General features: G+C 41.8%; 1 pseudogene; it reads right to left on the bottom strand.

Moving 5' to 3' along the window:
- Positions 1-755: 755 nt before the first annotated feature.
- The window catches only part of LOC133095767 (ferritin light chain-like), a 46,516-nt pseudogene continuing 27,388 nt past the window's right edge, over positions 756-19,883 (bottom strand).

Here is a 19,883-nt window from a genome sequence, read left to right as displayed (position 1 = left end):
CTGCAATGAAATTTGGTCCTTTACTCATGTCTCTACCAGATGTGGGATTGCATACATCATCACCATTTCTTTATAAAATTGGCTAATTTCCTTAATTTATTTAATATGTTTCCATAAAGAAAGTGATCTGAGCTGAATTAATCTGGTAGAAAAACCAGAGTTATCCATGAAGAGGTAAAGTGCGGGGGGTTGGCGGGGAGAGAATGAACCACCCACTTCCTTAATATGAATGCAATTCCAGATTGCATGGATTTTGCAGGTCTTACAACGAACTTCCTTCACTTTGGGTTTTCATTAACCTTTAGCTGTTTCTTTTTTTTTCATGCTTCATGAAATGCACTTAGGACCTCTGTATTGTATTATGGGAATGTGACATAAGATGTGTCATCCTCTGTTTAATGAATTTTTTCAGATCATGACTTCCCTCCCTCTCCATTATAAATGTCTTTTTTTCTTTCTTTTTTAAAAACATTCTCTGTGGTTCTATTTAGACTTCTTATGTTTATTTCTCATCTGACACATACTCAATTTACTTTTCTAAATGGAGATAGTTTCACTTTCATTTTCTCATTATTTGAGTAATACACCCCTGTAAAAATGCAGAAAACCAAAGCTCTATTTTTTTTTTTTTTTCTGCAAAAAGCTTTATTGTTTCCATTTGGTGCACATCTTGGGAGAGGGCTCCAGGGTGGTTAAAAAGCTGCCTAGTGGCTGCAGAGAGGGGATCCTCAAAGCCTGCTGGGCTTCGGAGGCTCCTAGTCGTGCTGGAGGGTGAGCCTCTCAAAGAGATATTCGCCCAGCCGGCCTGCGGAGGTTAGTCACGTGGTCGCCCATCTTCTTGATGAGTTTCACCTGCTCCTCCCGGAAGCGGCTCTCCCGGAAGTCGCAGAGGCGGGGGTCCGCGGGGGCAGAGCCCAGGGCAGGCAGGTCCACAAGGGCCTGGTTCAGGTTCTTCTCCACGAGCCCGGCGGCTCCCACAGCGTCTTTGGTTTTACCCCACTCGTCGTGGGGAGGCTTCTGCTCTTCCTGGAAGAGAGGGCGGCCGCCGCACTGGTTTTGCATTTTCAAGACGCTCGGCGCCCTCGTGCTTCTCCTCGGCCAATTCCCGGAAAAGTGGCCCACACTCTCCAGAGCGACCTCGTCGAAATAGAAGCCCAGAGCGAGGTAGGTGTAGGAGGCTCGCGGATGCATGTTGGCCAGGTGGTTGACGACGGCCTCCACCTCGGTGGAGTAATTCTGAGGAATCCGGGAGCTCGTGGTTGATCGGTAATGAGGAGTTCAGCTCAAAAAATGGTGTTGGCCGGTCCCTGTGACCGAGGATAGCGGAGCGGCTGATTCCACAGGTTGTGACTGGAAAAAAGGCTGGAGGGTGGTGGGAGGCTGGAGCAAGGGGTGTCCCTGGGTCTGTTCTGTCCAAACGCTGTTGAAGCAAAAGATCCGCGGGGCCTCGGAGCACACTGTCCAAAGCCCTTTTTTAACAGCACTTTCCAGAGATAATTTCTCTGACCCTTTATTAAGGGTTTTACTAAATATAATTACAAATTTCTCTTTCTCTCTGTTTCTATACACGTATCTAAAGTTGTGTGTATAATATGCACATGTATTTATGTATATGAAGTTATGTATGTGTATGTGCATACACACGTATGTTTTTATAAAAATGCAGTCATACTATATAACTATAAGAAGGTGTGAGAAAAACAAAACTGTTCTTTACTAGTAACACACAGCCACGTCTATCTCTTTAAGAGGTGGCAACATTTCTTTCTGGGTCAGATAACCTTTTGCTTAGCAAAATACATTCATAGGCTATTTATCAACAAAATGGTGGTCTCTGTACAAGTCCTGAAGGTAGAAAATTGAAACAAGAGAATTAAATGCCACTCATTAAAAAAAAAAAAAAAAAAAAAAAAAGAATGTGAGAGCTCTCAGGAGCCACTGTGGAAAGAGGCAGAGGGGCTCTGGAGGGAAGAGAACTAGCTAGCAAATTAGCTAGAGACAAACTAAAAGCCAGTGGCAGTTATAGAGGGGTTGAAAAAAATGATGGGCAAAATCCAATCCTTAGTGACTGTCACTACAAAAGTGTTGTGAATCCCCCGTTCCCTGCCTCTGCCCCATCACTCTTTTGTAAACCATCTGTAGAGAAGTTCATATACTATATTATCTTTTGTCTGGGGTACTTTATGGAGTGAAGGCACTGGGATGGTGTTCAGCGTGGCCTCATACTGTCCAGAAAAGCACAAGAAGGGAGAGATTCAGAGTAGTGATGGAGAATTCAGCGTGAGCTAGAAACTGGAGCCAGAGTTTGTGAGAAGATACGTAAGCTGGGACTTGAACGTGGATCCCTGTTCTTAACCACTGGAGTCCTGAGCATGGTAGCCTCCATCCTTCCCACATACTAGCCTTTTTTGCCCTTAGCTATAGTCCAGTACCAATATTATTTCCCAACTAGTATTGTATCCCAAGTCATTTAGGGATTTCTTAACTCCATTTATTATTGTATCCTCACCTCATACCTGTTCTCGAATTCTCCAGTACAGCTTTGATAGACTATTAGCAAATGCTATCTCTCCCTTTTCATATCATATAGGGTAGGACCTTTTTGAGTCATTCTTATCATCATTAAAAAAGCAATATTTGAGGACATGATTTGGGTGATGGCAGGCACAAATGTTAGAACTTTTTAAAATTAGCTAAAGGGTCTGGTACACACTGAGCCCTAAAATTAGTAACTTCTTTTTTTTTTCTTTTACTCTGTATTCAAAAAAGCTATTACCAAGAACAGGGTAATGAATGGGGCTGAAGAAACAGAGTTTGGTTAAAAAAGAAAATAATATGGAGCTATTAGAGCCCAGATTCCCTGTTCCACTCTGCCCAGACAGTAGACTACCCTTCCCTATGCACCCCTGACAAGAGACAGGATATTTATTTTCTGGAGAAAGGACACTGTCATGCTTGCAAAGACTCAAAATAGTTACTCTCAGATAGCCTTCCTGGGGAAAATTCTGGAGGGTGTACTCCTATAAACAATTGGGTAGAAAACAACAAAAAAAGCAAACATGGAATTCAGGAATGGGCACTCCAACACAGGAGACTTGCAAAGGAAAAGACCTAGAATAACAGTTGAGCAGCAGACTGAGAAATGAAGGTCCGGAATGGAGCAAAGTGGGTGGAAAGCTCTGGGAGGGAGATCTTTAGGGAAGAAAGGAAATGGAACTGATGTGTTTGGGTAAACGGAAAATATTACTCACAGGTGTGTGGCAGAGATGTTGAACCATTTGAAAAATATGAACAAACCTCACTTAGAAAACCAGGCAAAAACAGGTAAACAAACAAACCCAAGGCAATGATTGACTCCAAGGACTATGAAGGCTTGTCCAAAAAGGAAGGCATATTCATAAAATACAGGTTGGCTCAGAAGCATCATAAAATGTGTAGATAATGTCTAAAATGGGTAAGTTAAGAAAGAATACAGGCCTATTATTTATAAATATGGAAGTAAATATTAAGGAAAACCTTTAGAAGAGTTGAGTGTTGGCTGTGGGGAGTTGGTCTGAAGTATGCAGAGAGGTTAGGCAGAGGAATGTAATTTTTCATTATGTCATTAAATTAAGTGTACTATTTTGCATTTAAAACCATGCACTGATACTGTTTTGATAAACATTAATTTAAAAAGTCGGACAATATTTTTTTTTATACAGCATGGCCCATAAACACAACCCAGACTTCATTTGGTGTTCAACTGAGAACTTTTCAATATTGAGGGAAAACAGTCTGTTTTGGAGTTACTGAGAGATAGTACAATGATATAATATCAAGTAGACTAGACTTTGAGTGATTTAAATGGTTTTTCATGATAATTTTTAAGACAGGCAATTTTTCCTTACTCACTATGTAAGATGGGACCCTACACTAATAGAGACGAAGGTTGCCAGACTTAGCAAAAACAAGCAAGTAAGCAAGCAAGCAAACAAGCAAAAGAAAAACCAAAACAAACTAGGATGATCAGTTACATTTGAATTTCAGATAAACAATACCTTTTAAAGTGTATCTCAAATACTGCATGGGATATACTTACACTAAAATACTGTTCATTGTTTTTCCGAAACTCAAATGTAATCGGGTGTCCTGTATTTTATGTGGCAACCCTATTAGATGCTCAAAAGATAATTGTTGGGCCTCTTTTTTCTTTAGGACCCATTATGATCTGTCATCCAAGAATTATCAAAACCTGCTTGCAATCTGTCTCTATTTTCAAGCTCTATCAGCTTTTGGGATTAATGAGTTCCGTAAGGTGACTAACCACCTATAAGTCTAGAAGAATGAGTCTATCTGTGCTCCTCTGTCATAAATTTGTCTGTAACTTGACAATGGCCAAACTAATGACCTGGATGCAAAACCTTAAGGGCAAATCCAGGAACAAGTCATGGTAAACAAATCTGATGTGTGACATGGATTGACATATCTGAATAAGTTGGCATATACTTGGTAGAAGGTGGTGACCTTGTCTTAAAACTGTCAGACATAAAGTTGATCTTGTCCTTCCTTTGAACTCAGGCTCAACATCTTAATAGTCATGGCTGTTACCAATCAAGCTTTTATCCCAAGTCAGTCCATTTTTTTGGCTAGAATTTTTCCTTGGGACCTCTTTCACCTTTAATATAATTGCAGAGTAATTCATTCTTCTTCATTGGCAATTAGCTGGTCAGGGTTGGTATGCCCAGTTTTCAAATCCTTTCCAGAATTCAACTCTTCAAACAGCCTGGAGAAATCAAAGAAGCCATAAAGTGGTCAATTGCATGCCTCTGCTTTTCAATTATTTCCAGCATGGTAAAGAGTCTATCTGTAATGGACTTAGGAGTATTAAATCCTTAACTTTAAAATGTGGTGTTTTCTGGTTATCAAAGAACTTTTTCTGAAATGAAATGTATCCTGCTATAATTACTTCCCTAGCTTATGCTGCTCTTTTTTCCTCCTCCTTCCTCTCATTTATAAAAGGCAGAATAATTTTCTCCTCATAATTCCAATCTCCTTGATTTTCCATATCTAGCCAGAATGTCAATAAGCCTCTCTGTTAGAAGATTATTGGCTTCTAAAAGTTTTGTAGCTTCAGCAATTTTATTCCTTTCATATTTTTCAATTTAATCAGTATCAGTCATTTTATTCATCTTCTGATAATTCACCCCAAACTGTAAGATCTAAAATGGCTTGTGTGGGCTTCCCTGGTGGCACAGTGGTTAAGAATCCTCCTGCCAATGAAGGAGACACGGGTTCGAGCCCTGATCCAGGACGATCCCACATGCTGCGAGCAACTAAGCCCATGTGCCAGAACTGCTGAGCCTGCGCTCTAGAGCCTGCAAGCTACAGCCCCTGAGCCCATGTGCCACAACTACTGAAGCCCGTGCACCCTAGGGCCTGCACGCCACAACTAGTGAGCCCACGTGCTGCAACTACTGAAGCCTGCATGCTCTAGGGCCCACATGCTGCAACTACTGAGCCCGCGTGCTGCAACTACTGAAGCCCATGCTCCTAGAGCCTGTGCTCTGCAACAAGAGAAGCCACTGCAATGAGAAACTCGCGCACCGCAACGAAGAGTAGCCCCCGCTCGCTGCAACTAGAGAAAGCCCGCGCACAGCAACAAAGACCCAAGGCAGGCATAAATAAATAAATAAAAAGAGAAAAGAATAAAAAAAAAACTTGTTAAAAAAAAAAATAAAATGGCTTGTGTTATATATATATGTGTGTGTGTGTGTATGTGCACACGTGTGTGTGTTTCAAAAGTAACATATGTCAGGGGAAGACAGGGTACTCGAGTAAGTTGTTGAGTTTTGTTTAAAGATTCTAAAATATTACCTTGGGCAGATCTGAAGGACGGTGAGATGTTTTGGAAAGTAGACAACGCTAGAGAACACAACTATAGGCAGTGAATTTGTGTGTGTGTGCGTGCATGTGAGCATGCTCGTGCGAGAAACTCTAAATAAAAATAATAATCCTGGGCTTCCCTGGTGGCGCAGTGATTGGGAGTCCACCTGCCAATGCAGGGGACACGCGTTCGAGCCATGGTCTGGGAAGATCCCACATGCGGAGCAGCTAAGCTCATGCGCCACAACTACTGAGCCTGCGCTCTAGAGCCCGGGAGCCACAACTACTGAAGCCCGTGTGCCACAACTACTGAAGCCCATATGCCTGGAGCCCGTGCTCCGCAACAAGAGAAGCCACCGCAATGAGAAGCCCATGCACCACAACGAAGAGTACCCCCTGCTCACCGCAACTAGAGAAGGCCTGCGTGCAGCAACAAAGACCCAACTCAGCCAAAAATAAATAAATAAGTAAATAAATTAATAATAATAATCTGTGGTGGAAAGAGCCATATAGATCCAAATTTGAATCCAAGCTCTATGATTTTCTGTCTGTGTCATCAAGACTGTCCCTTTAGCTCTTCTGATCCCAAATTTTCTCAACTCTAAAGTTGTAATAACAGCATCTACCATGTAGATTGGGCTCAAATGAGATGAGAGTAAAGTTTGCATAAGATCTGCCACAAACTTGTCACATAATAAAATGTAGCTTTTCAGAAAGTACTTCCGCACAAAATACCATTTTTTTTGGGTCAACCTCAGATCCACCACCCCAACCTGTGTTGGCAGAAGATATCTCAGCCTCAGCATAGATAACTTGCTTCACACCTCAGTGCTTCTGGCTAGACACACAGGGCTTAGAGCTTACGAATTCTGATACTCTCTGTTCTTTCTGATATACTGCAGCACCTCATGACTTCAGTGGTGGGGAGAATTTTTTTTAAAGCATCTGCTTTCCCTGAATTAAAAAGTCCTGCATTGTGCTTTCATTAGATTGTCTGAGGAGGTTTATTGTTTTTCAAGTCTGTCTTATACTTCTGTGAGCTTTTGGAAACTTTTCCATTGTAGAATATACCTCTGGGGGCGCTCTGACGCCACAAAGAATGGAGAATGGTTAAATAAAATCATCAAATATGAAAAATAATGAAAAAAGAGATTCGTTCTATGCTAAAGGTTGATGTGCATAACGTCTGTGATTTGGAATTGTGAGAATATTTGTTGCTGCCTACCAGGCGCAAGAAGCAGTATCCTGAATTACCATGGAAGGAGACACTGGGTAGTGCAGACCTGTGGTGAGGGCAGGAAGGGTAGAAGTGTGTTCGGCAGTGACAGTGTAGTCTGGCTGAATCGCCAAGGGGTGTTATTGGTTGGTGCCCTTTAAGAGCCTTCAGTAAGTTGAAGCCAGATTTGTTTCACCTGCCTCTGAGAGACGCTATAAACAAGGTTAGGTGCTTCCAAGGAGCCATTTGCCCAGCGGCTCTTCTGCAGTTTTTATATCTCTGACATAGAAGCTACAGAGTTGGACTTCCCTGGTGGCGCAGCGGTTAAGAATCCACCTGCCAATGCAGGGGACGCGGGTTTGATCCCTGGTCTGGGAAGGTCTCACATGCTGCGGAGCTACTGAGCCCGCGCGCCTAGAGCCCGTGCTCCACAACAAGAGAAGCCACCGCAATGAGAGGCCTGTGCACCGCAACGAAGAGTAACCCCTCCTCGCTGCAACTAGAGAAAGACCGCGGGCAGCAACGAAGACCCAACACAGCCATGAATAAATAAATAAATTAATTAATTAAAAAAAAAAGCTACAGAGTATTTACATGGATTTCACCTGAAAAGTGGGAACAAACAACCATGCTGGTGGGTGCTTTTCTCTTGGGGAATCCACCTGGCTGTGGATGAACCTATCAATTGCCTACAATAGACAAAGACTTGCCTTTTTTCCAAAAACAGAACTCAGATTTTACTTGGGCAGTAATGTGACTAGGCTTAGGGGTGAATCGTGATTGGTTGAAGCCATGCCTTTGCCACCTACCCATGTACTAGGGGAGTCATCGATACAGTTCTTGCTGATTAGGTGTACATGAAAGTCAGCTGAGGCATCTTGGAAAGCAGAACTTGTGCATACCACCCTCCTCTCTTCCTGAATTGTCAATGTGATGCCAGAAGCTACAGCAGTCATTTTGTAACTATGAAGCAACAAGCATGAAGACAAAAGGACAAAAGGTAACTGAGAATGAAAGCTAGCAATTACCGACACTCATACTTCTTGTGTAAGCCGTGGAGAGTTGGGTTTTCTATTACATTAAGCCAAAAAGCACTCCTGATAGCCCTGTTGGTAATTTCCAGTGGAGTAGGTTTTGAGTCTTTTTGCCTTTCTTTCCTCATATAATTTTAATTTTCTTATTCCTGCTTTGGAATAACCTTCAACTCTTTTATCCATCCTTCCCATGGTATCTATGAGGCCGCACAGTAAAATTAAAAAAGAAGCTATTGGATTCAGAAGGCTTGAATATGATTATCATCTGTTTCAGGGGCATGACCATCAGTGAGGATTTAAATCTTGAAGGCTTAGTTTTCTCATCTGTGAAATGAGGGTGATGATGACAACCACTTCCATACTAATGATAATAGCCTGACGTGTGTTGCTCATTTATGAAATGCCAGGCACTGAGCCAAAGAAATTTTTGGCATTATCTAAGGCTTCTCAACATGATGATGGTGTAGAGAGTTAAAAACTTTCTAGTGTATTGATGAGAAAACGAAAATTTATAAAAGTTAAGTTGTTTATCTTAAGTTTTGTGATACTGAACTCATCTCTTTCAGCTGTTTATTCAATATCAATGTAGCCAGCCTCCAAGGAGGCCCCCAGTGATACTGGCCTCCTGATAGTCACGCTCTGGTAATCTCCCACAGCGGCCCAGGTTACATCTATGTGACCAAGAGCATACAGCAGAAGGAGTGGTCTGTCACTTCTGAGATGAGGTTCTCTCATTCATCACTTGCTCTAGGGGGAACTAACTGCTGGGTTGTCAGGGCCCTCAGAAGCACATAGAGCCATCCACGTAGAAAGGTACCGAGTCTTGCCAAACCGTAGATTCTTCAGCCGCAGCCCAGCCTCAGTTGCCTGCAGCCCCAGCTGACAGCAACTTTATGAGAGACCCTGAGTCAGAGCCATGCAACTAAGCTGCTCTCAAATTCCTGACCCACAGAAACTATGAGATAATAAATGTTTGTTGTTTTAAGATGCAAAGTTAAGGGCTTATTTTCTATGGAGCAATAGACAACCAATACAGTCACCTCAGAGAGTGTTTCCCTGAGTCTCCTACTTAAAATTGACTCCTGGGCTTCCCTGGTGGCGCAGTGATTAAGAGTCCGCCTGCCAGTTCAGGGGACACGGGTTCGAGCCCTGGTCTGGGAAGATCCCACATGCCGCGGAGCAGCTGGGCCCGTGGCCACAATTACTGAGCCTGCGCGTCTGGAGCCTGTGCTCCGCAACAAGAGAGGCCGCGATAGTGAGAGGCCCGCGCACCGCGATGAAGAGTGGCCCCCGCTTGCCGCAGCTAGAGAAAGCCCTCACACAGAAACGAAGACCCAACACAGCCATAAATAAATAAATAAATAAATAAATTGACTCCTTTCCCTGCTATCACAGAACTCCCCAGCCTCCTTATACTTCTTTTTTCTTAGCCCTTACCACCTAAAGCCTCTGAAGACAGGGGTTTCTTGTCTGTTTTATTTAACGCTGTGTCCTCAGCACCCAGAGTGGTTCATGGCCCATACTAAGGGCAATCAGTATTTGTGAAATGAACAAATGTCCTGCTCCACAATCTCTACTCTTAACAGTCTTCTTTTGTCTGCTTCCTGTCTCATATGCAAAATAATATATAAAAATACCTACTGGAATGTTTGTTTTTGTTTACAAATTTGAATGACCTTTTGCAGTAGGATACTACCAAATTAAGTCATATTTCTGTCAGTACTTATCCCTACTAAAATTCTTCTCAGTCTGGAAATCAATAAAATGGAAGGAATTTTAGGTAGGATGTCTATTAGAACAAGTAGATCCCAATTCTAATTCCATCTCCACCTCCCATTTATTTGTGACTGTGAAGAACACAATTTCTTCCAACTTATTTTTTCTCACCTCTTCAGTTTCCTTTTTATTCAAACACGTCTTATTCAACTTTATCTTAGAGAAAAAACATACTCCTTTCATAGTTTCTAAAAATTGTGCCTCTTTTGTCTTCACTCATATTGTAAGTTTTGCCTAATAACTTACGATGATCTTAGGGGAGAATAAAGGCCAAAAGGGTCGTAATAGCTTGATCTTCTCATGGGCCCAGAGTTAAAGGAGCCTAGACGACATACTTGGAAATTTACGAAGCCGTGTTCAAGGGCTCACAGTGACCATCACAATAGAATTTGTTGAAGAGTTAAGGCCAGTGACATCTACCCAAGGCTTTGATCTGGAATAATTGCTAATTTAAGGAGGTTTTTAGGTTGAAGGCATTATCTCACCCAACAAAGTCTTTTCTATGGAAGAGGGTGGAGTAAAGTGTGATGTGGCAGTAGAGTTTAACCCCCACTAGCAGTTTGGGAAACAATTATTCAGAACATACTTCTCGGCTGCTCAATACCAGCTATTCTTTGTCATCTATTCTTTGTTCTAAGAAGTTTTGATACTATTTGGGTCATTCTCTGCTCTTGTTAATATTCAGCACTTCTGTTTTAGTTTATACCCTTCATGTTTCTCAAAGTAACTTTGGTCGAATTTTGTGTTAATGGCTCTCTCGCATCTTTCAGTATTTATCTGGGTCTTTCTCCCCATCTCTTTCTCTTTCCCTTTCTCATTCTGTATCTTAGGAAGTTTTGATTGAAAATAAGAACATCTCAATTCAAGCTTTCAGAAAATATGGAGAGTTTACGGGGTGACATAAGTGAAAAAGTCTGAAGATAGAGCTTCAGATGTGGTGTGATTCAGAATTTTATGATGTTACTAGATATCTAGATACTTTTCTCTGGGATTTCCTTGATTCTGTCCTCTTCCAGGTGTCAGCTTCATCCTATTATAGGTTTCCTTATGGTTGTAAAAATTGCTACTGTCACTCAGGTTCCCACTTCAGCAAACCATACATCCAGAAAAAGAATATTCACCTGTTTTCTTGGGTTCCAAGTTACAACACGAGGATCTGAAATAGTTTAGTTCACATGCCAGGAAGAGGCTACTGGTTGACCTCTAATATCTATTCTCTTTTTTCCTAGTAACACAATTTTAGCTGGGCACATTTATGCCTGAAAAAAACCCCTATATTTTCCACCTTCCTTTGCTGCTAGTGTAACTATGTGACTGAGTTCTAGCCAATGAGATGTAAGCAGAATTACTGTGTACAGTTTTCGTGTTTTTCCCCTAAAGTAAAGAAGAGGAAACATGGGAGCTTTCTAGTTGTAAGCAATCTTGGAAATATGCAGATAAGAGCAGGACTTTAGGACTAGAAGAGCAACAAGGTAGAAGGAGCTCGGGCCCCTGCTGCCTCCACAGAGCAGAGTCATCATCCCAGCTTGAGTTTTATCTGATAGAGAAGTAAACCTTGATCTTGTTTAAGTCACTGTTAATTTTGAGTCTCTGTCCCATTTACAGTCACATCCTTTTAAAAACATCTACCTAATCCTGAAGCAGTCACTGATCTGAAGGGTGGAATGCATGGATTGGTTCAGCTGAGATTACACGCTCCCCTGCTGGAGTTTTGGGTGGAGTCAGCTTCCCGGAACCATGTGGATCTCCAGATGCACATCGAAGGCTGTTCAGAAAGGAGAGGCAGGAAGCGTGGGAAACTGCCACCAATTGTTCAGTAAGCTTTAGTTTCCTTTCTCTATCTCTGTTTATTTTGGTTGTAGCTCTCATGACTAATTTGCTTGCAACTCAGGGACTGTTGTTGGCTTTAAGCAGTCCAAACAGATAAATAAACAGCAAAACCAGGAGGTTGCTACATCTTAGAAAATGGTGGTACTCAAATGATGGTTTGGTGACCGTTGTGAAGGACATGCTGCTCCTTTGGAAGGATGAGGGAAGGATGAGATGCATGCTTTCCTTTGATTTTATTGTTTTTTTTTTAGTTTTTTTTTTGTGAGTAGACGCTGTGTCTTCATCACGAAGAGTATGCTCAATACTTGTTTGTCACTTGAATGTGTTTAATTACTGCAGCACTGAGAATTAAATAGCCTTTCCAAAGTGGATCCTGAATGTGCCATTAACCAAGAAAAATAGGGGTAAGAAATAGATTGTAAAAATACGGAAATAACTCTTACTAAAGGAGAATAAATTTCCCCAATGGCACAAAAGAATAAGTTTTAGGATACATGAATAATAGCACATAGTTATATTTAACACATTTATGGAGAGGAATCAGAAATAGGGAGAGAAAAATCTTAGAGTAGACGTTCCCCAAGTTTACCTGCTTACATTTAATTTCATGGTTTGCTTGTTCATCTGGAAATTCATGGATGGGGATTCAGTATTTAACATGCTGAGAATGTGTTTTCAATGTGTATTCCAGGGAATGGGGGTAGGGGTGGGGTGAGCTGCAAGGCAAGTTCACTTTTCTGCTTGTCCACATACATCCTGAAGAGACCCATTTCACAGATGGAAGTCAGTTGCCACCAAGTATCATTGTTTACCCTTATAATTTCCCCTGTGCAAAAAATAAGGTTTTTTTGGATTTCACAAGACATTGCCCCTAGACTTTTTGAATAGAGTTAAAAATCGATTTATCTTTAATACAGCTGAAAATCTGTATTACAAATACATTAAAGTCAGTGGCAGAAGTCCCCCAAAGTACTCTGTCAAGGAGGATGGAGCAAAAGCAAGAGTGCAGAAAAACCACCAGTAGATAATGAGGAAATTGCTGTGAAGGTACTTGTGTTTACATTTGCAAAAGAGCTCCAGCTATGTGCATTGTTTCAACTAAATTTTTTTATAATATGTCACCTTAGGCTGTATCAGACATCAGTCAAAGCACGGAGCTTTTGCTCAGTGTCTCTCTTTCCATTGTTGTGTGAACAGTGTGCTTCAAAAACTTTTCTAAACAAGGTTTTTTGCTGCTGCAGGCAGCAGCAATGACTGCCGGGATAGCATACTAGAAAAGGCGGGGCGGGCGGGAGTAGTTTAGCAATTGCATGGTTCCACCGTATGCAAATGCCTGGCCTGGATTAAACATGGACTTGGTGCCCATTGACTCTGGCTGCTGTTGGAAGTACTTGCCTGGGTTATTGATCTACAAGTATGGGTACCACTCGTCTTTAATGACTTGCTGGGATCATATGGTGAAAGTGATAGCTTCATTTGGGCTGAGCTGACAGCCACAGGTATACAGCCCTCAGCTCCGGTGGTTTTTACAGATTTCAGGGAACAACTTACGGTCTTGGTTAGGTGGCCTGCTGAGGGCAATGTTCATTCTAAATGTTCCCAGAAAATCAGATAGAGCTTTTCCTCGTTGTGGTGAGTCATTGCCAACCATATAACAAAGACCACTTAAGTGGTTAACTCCTCTGCTCTGAGCCTGCACAGAGACTTGTGGTGGGACCTTTTGACTCGGAATCAGATGGAGAATGTTCTGTATCTCTTTGCGGTGATTGAGGGGCTGGTGCCTGACCGTGATCTGGGGAACCGGGATGGTCATTAATGGACAGCGTAACATTCTGGGAGGGAGTGGGATAAATTGAGGGGGAGTGGAACACAGACTTCATGAGTCTAGAGAGCTGAAAATATTTTCAAGGACTGTGGGCATGGGCTACAACTCGTGATTTATAATGGAACTGAAATTAATATTTGAGTGGCTCTTAAGTCTGGGCAAAGAAAGCTCTTGCCTTTGATGCAGGAAACTGACACCTGGAATGAGTCCCTGACTGCTGAGTTATCCTTGGTCCCAACTGAGTTAAGCTCTGCAGGATAACAATTCTTTAATGTTGGTGGAAGATGCAGCACTGTCTATTCTAGAGACCATGGTGATGGGACTGGGAGGCAGCTACAGTTAACTCCCCATCAGGGTCATCAGGGCCATCAGGGTCATGGTCCTCTAAAGCTGGAGTTTCTAAATTCTTTTGATCTTCAGAATCCCCTGGAGAGCTTTAAGCATACTGATTCCTAGGTCCACCTTTACTTACTGAGTGGGAGACTTTGGTGTGGGCCTGAGATAAAATCTTTGAAAAAAATCTCTGCAGAAGGTGTTGAGGATTGGTCAGAATTAAGAACTGCCTTGAGCAGTGTTGCATCGTGGTAAAGTGTGGAGACTTTGAGTCAGACTGTATAGGGTTAATCTCTGCATTGCAGCTTCTCAGCTGTGAGCCTAGACTAGTAACTTCTCTGTACTTCAGTGCTGTTACCTGTTATACAGGGGTAATGATGGTACTTCCCCACTGAGCATGAGTGAGGATTAGTGTGGGAAGAACTCAGCATAATGTCTGGCATGCAATCCATACTCTATATAAGTTAACTATTATTATTAGCTATTAGGGCAATGTTAGTCTTTAAGAGCCAAATCTATTCACACCTTCCCCCTCCGTCAAAGACCAGAACAATGATAGTCATGATAATAGCTAAGAGTTATTGAGTATTTACTGTGTGCCAGAAAGCACAAGGTTCTTTCCAATAATTATCCCATCTCGTTATCACATCTACTCCATAAAGTAGGCAGTATTAGTATCTCTATTGTTTAAAAGAGGAATCTGATATGCAGAAAAGTGAGATCCTATGCCCAGAGTCCCATTCTTTACAGCTAGTGAGTGACAGTGCTGGGATTTGAACCCTGGACCATCTAACCCCAAAGCCCTTGTACCTAGTAAGTTCTACCTTCTGCTGCTGCTGTACCTGCCATGAACCTCTCCTTTAGATGAAAAAATTCTAGAACTGTAAAAAAAACTCATGTTCCCTCAATACTTTTTGCTGTCTTCTGTGTTTTGTACCAGCCACAAACTTGTTTAATAAAGTCTTATGTTTTTAGGGTATTGAATGCTTTTTCAAATATCAAACACCTTCTTCCTCTCTGCTGAGAATCACCATCCTTGAACATGGTTTATCTGCTTCACACAACCATGCCCTTGGATAAACTGATTTACTGTTTCTCCTGTACAAACGCTGTGAGCATCTTAAGGACAGTGAGGGTGTTTGTGGTCCTTCTCTTGCCTCCCTCATGGCCCAGCCCAGTGCTGGTAAAATAAGATGTCATGGGCCGATGCTCAAAGAGTCCTTCACCGAAAACAAGCTGACCAAGTTTGGGTTCATTTAGGACTTTTCTCTCTGAAATGTCTCCATTGGAAGTTGAGACTGTATTCCCTGCTCTGGAGCACTTAAGTTTTCTTATTCTCAGCTCTATATCCATGGTCTATGTTAGGAAGCCTTAAAAAGATCCAAAAGAATTGAAATCAAGACCTTGAAGAGATATCTGTACTCCCATATTCATGGGAGCATTATTCACAATGGCCAAAAGTAGACACAACCTAAATGCCTATCACAGATGAACAGATGATGAAAATGTGGTATATACAAACAGTGGACAGAAGGGCAAATACTGTGTGATTCTACTTATATGAGGGATATGAACTAGTCAAGCACATAGAAGCAGAGAGTAGAATGGTGGTTGCCAGGGGCTGGGCGAAAGCAAAATGGGGAGTTATAATTCAACAGGTATAAAATTACAGTTATGCAAGATGAATAAGTTCTAGAGATCTGCTGTATAACATTGTGCCTATAGTTACCAATACTGTGGTGTACAGTTAAAAATTTAAGAGAGTTGGCCTCGTATTGAGTGTTCTTACCACAATTTAAAAAAAAGAGGGCTCCTCACATAAAATGGGAGTGAAACTGCCTTACCTGCCTGGTTTGGTCTGCCTCTCATTTGCCTTGGTCTTTCCTGAAGGTGACCCTTTATTGCTCTCTCATGTCAATATCCTCTTTACATGTAGACATTTTACAATCTCTTTTGTGTCAGGGAGTAGTCAGATGGGCCTTCTATATAGTCTCGTAGTGCTCTATATTTTCCTTTTTAGCACTCCTCACCATTTTTCAAAGCATATTTATCTGTGTCTTGACTCATGTCTCTACCCCCAGACTGCAGCACCTGTATCTGTTTTGCACAGGATAGTATCCCCAGTACCTATCAGAGTGCCTGGCACTCAAAAAATATTTGCTGAATGAATAGATGGATTTATTATTCATATATTTGTGAAAAACAAGCGTGGAGAGAAATACAACCCAAATGGACTCAGTCACAAAAAGGGAATTACTGGCTCGTATAATTGAAAATTCAGGGGGTAGATTCCTGAATGGAGGCAGGAGGCAAATACTCAAACAATGAGGATCTAAATCTCCATCTCTCAGCTCTGCCTCTCTCTGTTATCCTCATGCTTAGACAGCCCGTTACCTTATGGTGAATAGACTGCAACCAGCTGCAGGAGAGTATCCTCACAATTTTGTCATCTCAGTGTAAAAAGCCTCCTTTTTCTCGATTCTTCCATCAAAAGTCCCAGACTTGAATGTTATTGGCCCAACTTGGGTAACATGCTCGTGTCCTGAACCAATCACTGTTGCCTGGAGGGAGGGTCATGTGAGTTGTCCAGGCTTTGGTCATGCCCATCCCAGGATCAAGGGAGGGTGCGCTCAGCCCCACCAGCACTGTGTGTTCTGAGAGTCTGGGAGGTTGTTTTCCCCCTTGCTGGGACCCAGGTGTTATCTCTGGAAGGAAGAAGACGGGGTGCTGGATAGACAAAACTCACAGTTATTCGCTGTGGTGCCAACCTACCTCTAAGTCTGATGAGTGTCCCTGAAGTTAAGAAGTAGAATAGGTCTTAGAAAGAAGAGCTCATTGACTAAAAGAACTCACTAGGTCACCAGGTGAGGCCCTCAATGGCAAAATCCAAAGTAAAGGCAGAAATTACCTGTACCAGCTTACTCTTCACTTCTTTCCTAATAAGAACCTCACTGTGGTTGTGAGCTGTGGTTTATTATGGTGAAGAGCCGTACACTGAACTGGGAGGAGTACACTTTATGAAAGACAGTGCAGGATGGAACAGGGCTTAACCAACACAAGGATTTGTAGACGTGTGCTTCCTTCAGTGGGAATTGAAATGCTTCCTTCCACCCACATCTCACCAAGTCAACCAGGTTTTCTAGGATTCTGTGTGTCCTGTTAGCTTGTTTTCATTATGTCACTCCAGGGACCCCAAGAAGGGTCCAAGTGATGGGAGGTGGCCCAGCTCTCTACATTTAGGCTTTAACTTCCTAGTGAAATTCTCTTGAATAATATATTTATCTATAACCTGGAATGACAAGCAGTTGACTTTCATTTTTGGCTCAGTAATCATTCATCTTCTTAATGCCATCGGCTTTTTTTCTGGAGAATTATCCCTCCTCCGTTGGATGTGGGCTTCCATGTACCTCTCTCCTGCTGCAGAAACCAAGGGGTGAGGAGAGGAGAGCAGATTCCACCTCCACCTGTTCTCTGAAAGAGCCAGCAACTCGATGTGTGACTTGAGTTCAGCCAATCAGATGCCCTCTCCTGGGGCTTAAATCTCTAGGTAGTGATATAAGCATAAGCAAAGTGTTTGGAGGAATTTTCATGGCCACTGTTGGCAATGGCAGCGATAAGAGTGGTGTCACCTGCAATATTCTGGCTAGACTATTTCTGAAGAGAGAGAGTTGCTGTGCTTCCTGTTTCTAGCAAATCAGCCCCTGGAGCCCTTACCATCACCAAACCCCACTTTCCAGCTGCCCCCTGGAACTGAGCCATTTACATGCTTCCAACGAATCCTTCTCGCTAAAGATCATCGCAGTTGGTTTATCTTCCTTGCAGCCAGGGATCCTAACTGATGCCTTTGTTTTTTTAAAAAAAATTTCTTTGACTGTATTTTATAGGTAAGGAATTCTAATTCCAAATTCATCCACTTTCTAGAAAAGATTAGACCTTAGGGTAAAGCCACTGGGCTGGGAGTCAGGAGCACTAAATTTAACCCCCAGTGCTCTAGCCATTTAGCTATAGGATTTCAGTGAGTCATTTAATGTCCATCTCAGTTTCTTCACCTATAAAATGGGAGTAGGATAATTTTCTTTCTTTCTTTCTTTCTTTTTTTTTTTTCAGTTTGTCCTATTACATGACTAAAATCTGGGGATTTGTGTCTTACAGTAGTTAGCATTACCATAACTAATACATGGTAGGTATGTTATAGTTACTCAAAGAGAGAAACTGATCTATAAAACAAATTACTTACACAATATGCTTACTGTAGAAGTCAATGCAGTTGGAGAATTGGGAGTACTACCAAAGTTAGAGAGCAATGTCAAAGAGGCCAGCTGGAGAGCTGGCCTCAGGCAGAGCTTCATATTGTTTAATGTCTTTGTAGATTCATCATGATACAGGTTCTGGCTCTCTGTATGGTGGGTTCAAAGTTAACTTTGCTCTGGTGACCTAACTCACATTAGCCAAATTTGTAAGAGATGATTTATAAAGCCTGATGCCAATATAGTCATGTACTGTGACACCTGTACCTGTTATACTGTTCTGAGTATGCAGGGTAACTACAAGAAACGTATTTACCAATCCTACCTTTTGATTCTTTTTTTCCCCCAGATTCTATGAAGACCACAATTCCGTTAACATAATTATTTTAAATAGTCAACTTATAGTACAAATGAGCAGATAAATGTTACATCATTATCTCCCTGCAGATATATCTGACTCACTTAGTAGATAGAGGCTTGGAAGGGATTGATTTTGAAATCATTTCTTTAAATTTTATTTTTTTATACAGCAGGTTCTTATTAGTTATCTATTTTATGCATGTTAGTGTATACATGTCAATCTCAATCACCCAGTTCATTCCACCACCACCACCCAGCCCCGCTTTCACAAAAATTTTCTGCTCATGGGGATGTTGTGAGTGCCAGTGAGAGTGTGTCGCAGAGCACTGAGAAGGAAGAATACCATATAAACTATAAATATGAGATAGAATTATGTGGATCATCCATGAGTGGATGAATTTGATTGAATTCTTCAGAGTTGCAACTTTATTCTACCTCTCCTCAGCACATGCTAATTACTGACACTGGGATTCATGTATTCATTCCAGAGACTTTTATTAAGTGCCCACTATGTGCCAGGCACCAGTTTCTAATTAGCATTTTTATAAGGAATTTATCATTTGCTGCGTGGCTGGCATCTTCTTCCACTTCTACGGAATACACTATTCAGATCTCCATGCCTGCAGGATGAAATCATTGACTAGTTTCCAGGTGTTCTTCCTCCTTTGCCAAGTCACCTTTTTCCTCCTGAGAAAGCACTGATGAAACAAGGGCCATCAGGAAGCATCCTTTCTTTCCTGCAGTGTCTTCGCTTTACCCAACGAAAAAAGTTTCAGCTAGGTACGTCTTGGTGCCGAATTCCACCCCCTGCCCCCCAGCAGTTTCTCAAGGTGTCCATGCTGGCTGGGGGAGAGGACCCTGATTAGCTAGCATTAAGACTTTCATGTCAGTAAGGGCTGGCAGAACAAGCAAGGGGGCAGATGATAATTTAGAGCATCAACCTCAGCTAGCACTGCTTTTTGGGGGAAAAAAAAGAAAGGAAACATAAATAACAATATCATAAACACTTTGGCAAATAGAAGAAGGCACAATGCCGTAAGAACTGTTCTCAACTAATGAAATATTTTTTTCCGACAAAAAATCATCAAAAAGTAAAGAAAAAAGGTGAGGTCTTCAGTTCAATAAATGAGTGCAATGCACAAGTCTTGAAATGAAATTTATTTGATATGCATTGAGAGCTACATTGTGTGATCAGCAGGGCAGAATTTCAGAAGGTGGTTGCAGTTAACAGTGATGACTTGGAAAGCTTGGCAAGTGGGGTTTATCTGGAACAGGCTAAGGATACTTATTCTTGTATTTTAGGGGAAGAAAGGGTCTAAGTAGACCCTTTCTTCCCCTAAAATAGAATCAATTTTGCTGGGAGATTTATTTGTCGGCCTTAATGGAACTACAAAATTATG

This window comes from Eubalaena glacialis, chromosome 7 (genome assembly GCF_028564815.1).
Source record: "Eubalaena glacialis isolate mEubGla1 chromosome 7, mEubGla1.1.hap2.+ XY, whole genome shotgun sequence".
Taxonomy (NCBI): domain Eukaryota; kingdom Metazoa; phylum Chordata; class Mammalia; order Artiodactyla; family Balaenidae; genus Eubalaena; species Eubalaena glacialis.
The sequence above is the reverse complement of the archived record's forward strand: the minus strand, read 5'-3'. Positions and strand labels throughout refer to the sequence as shown.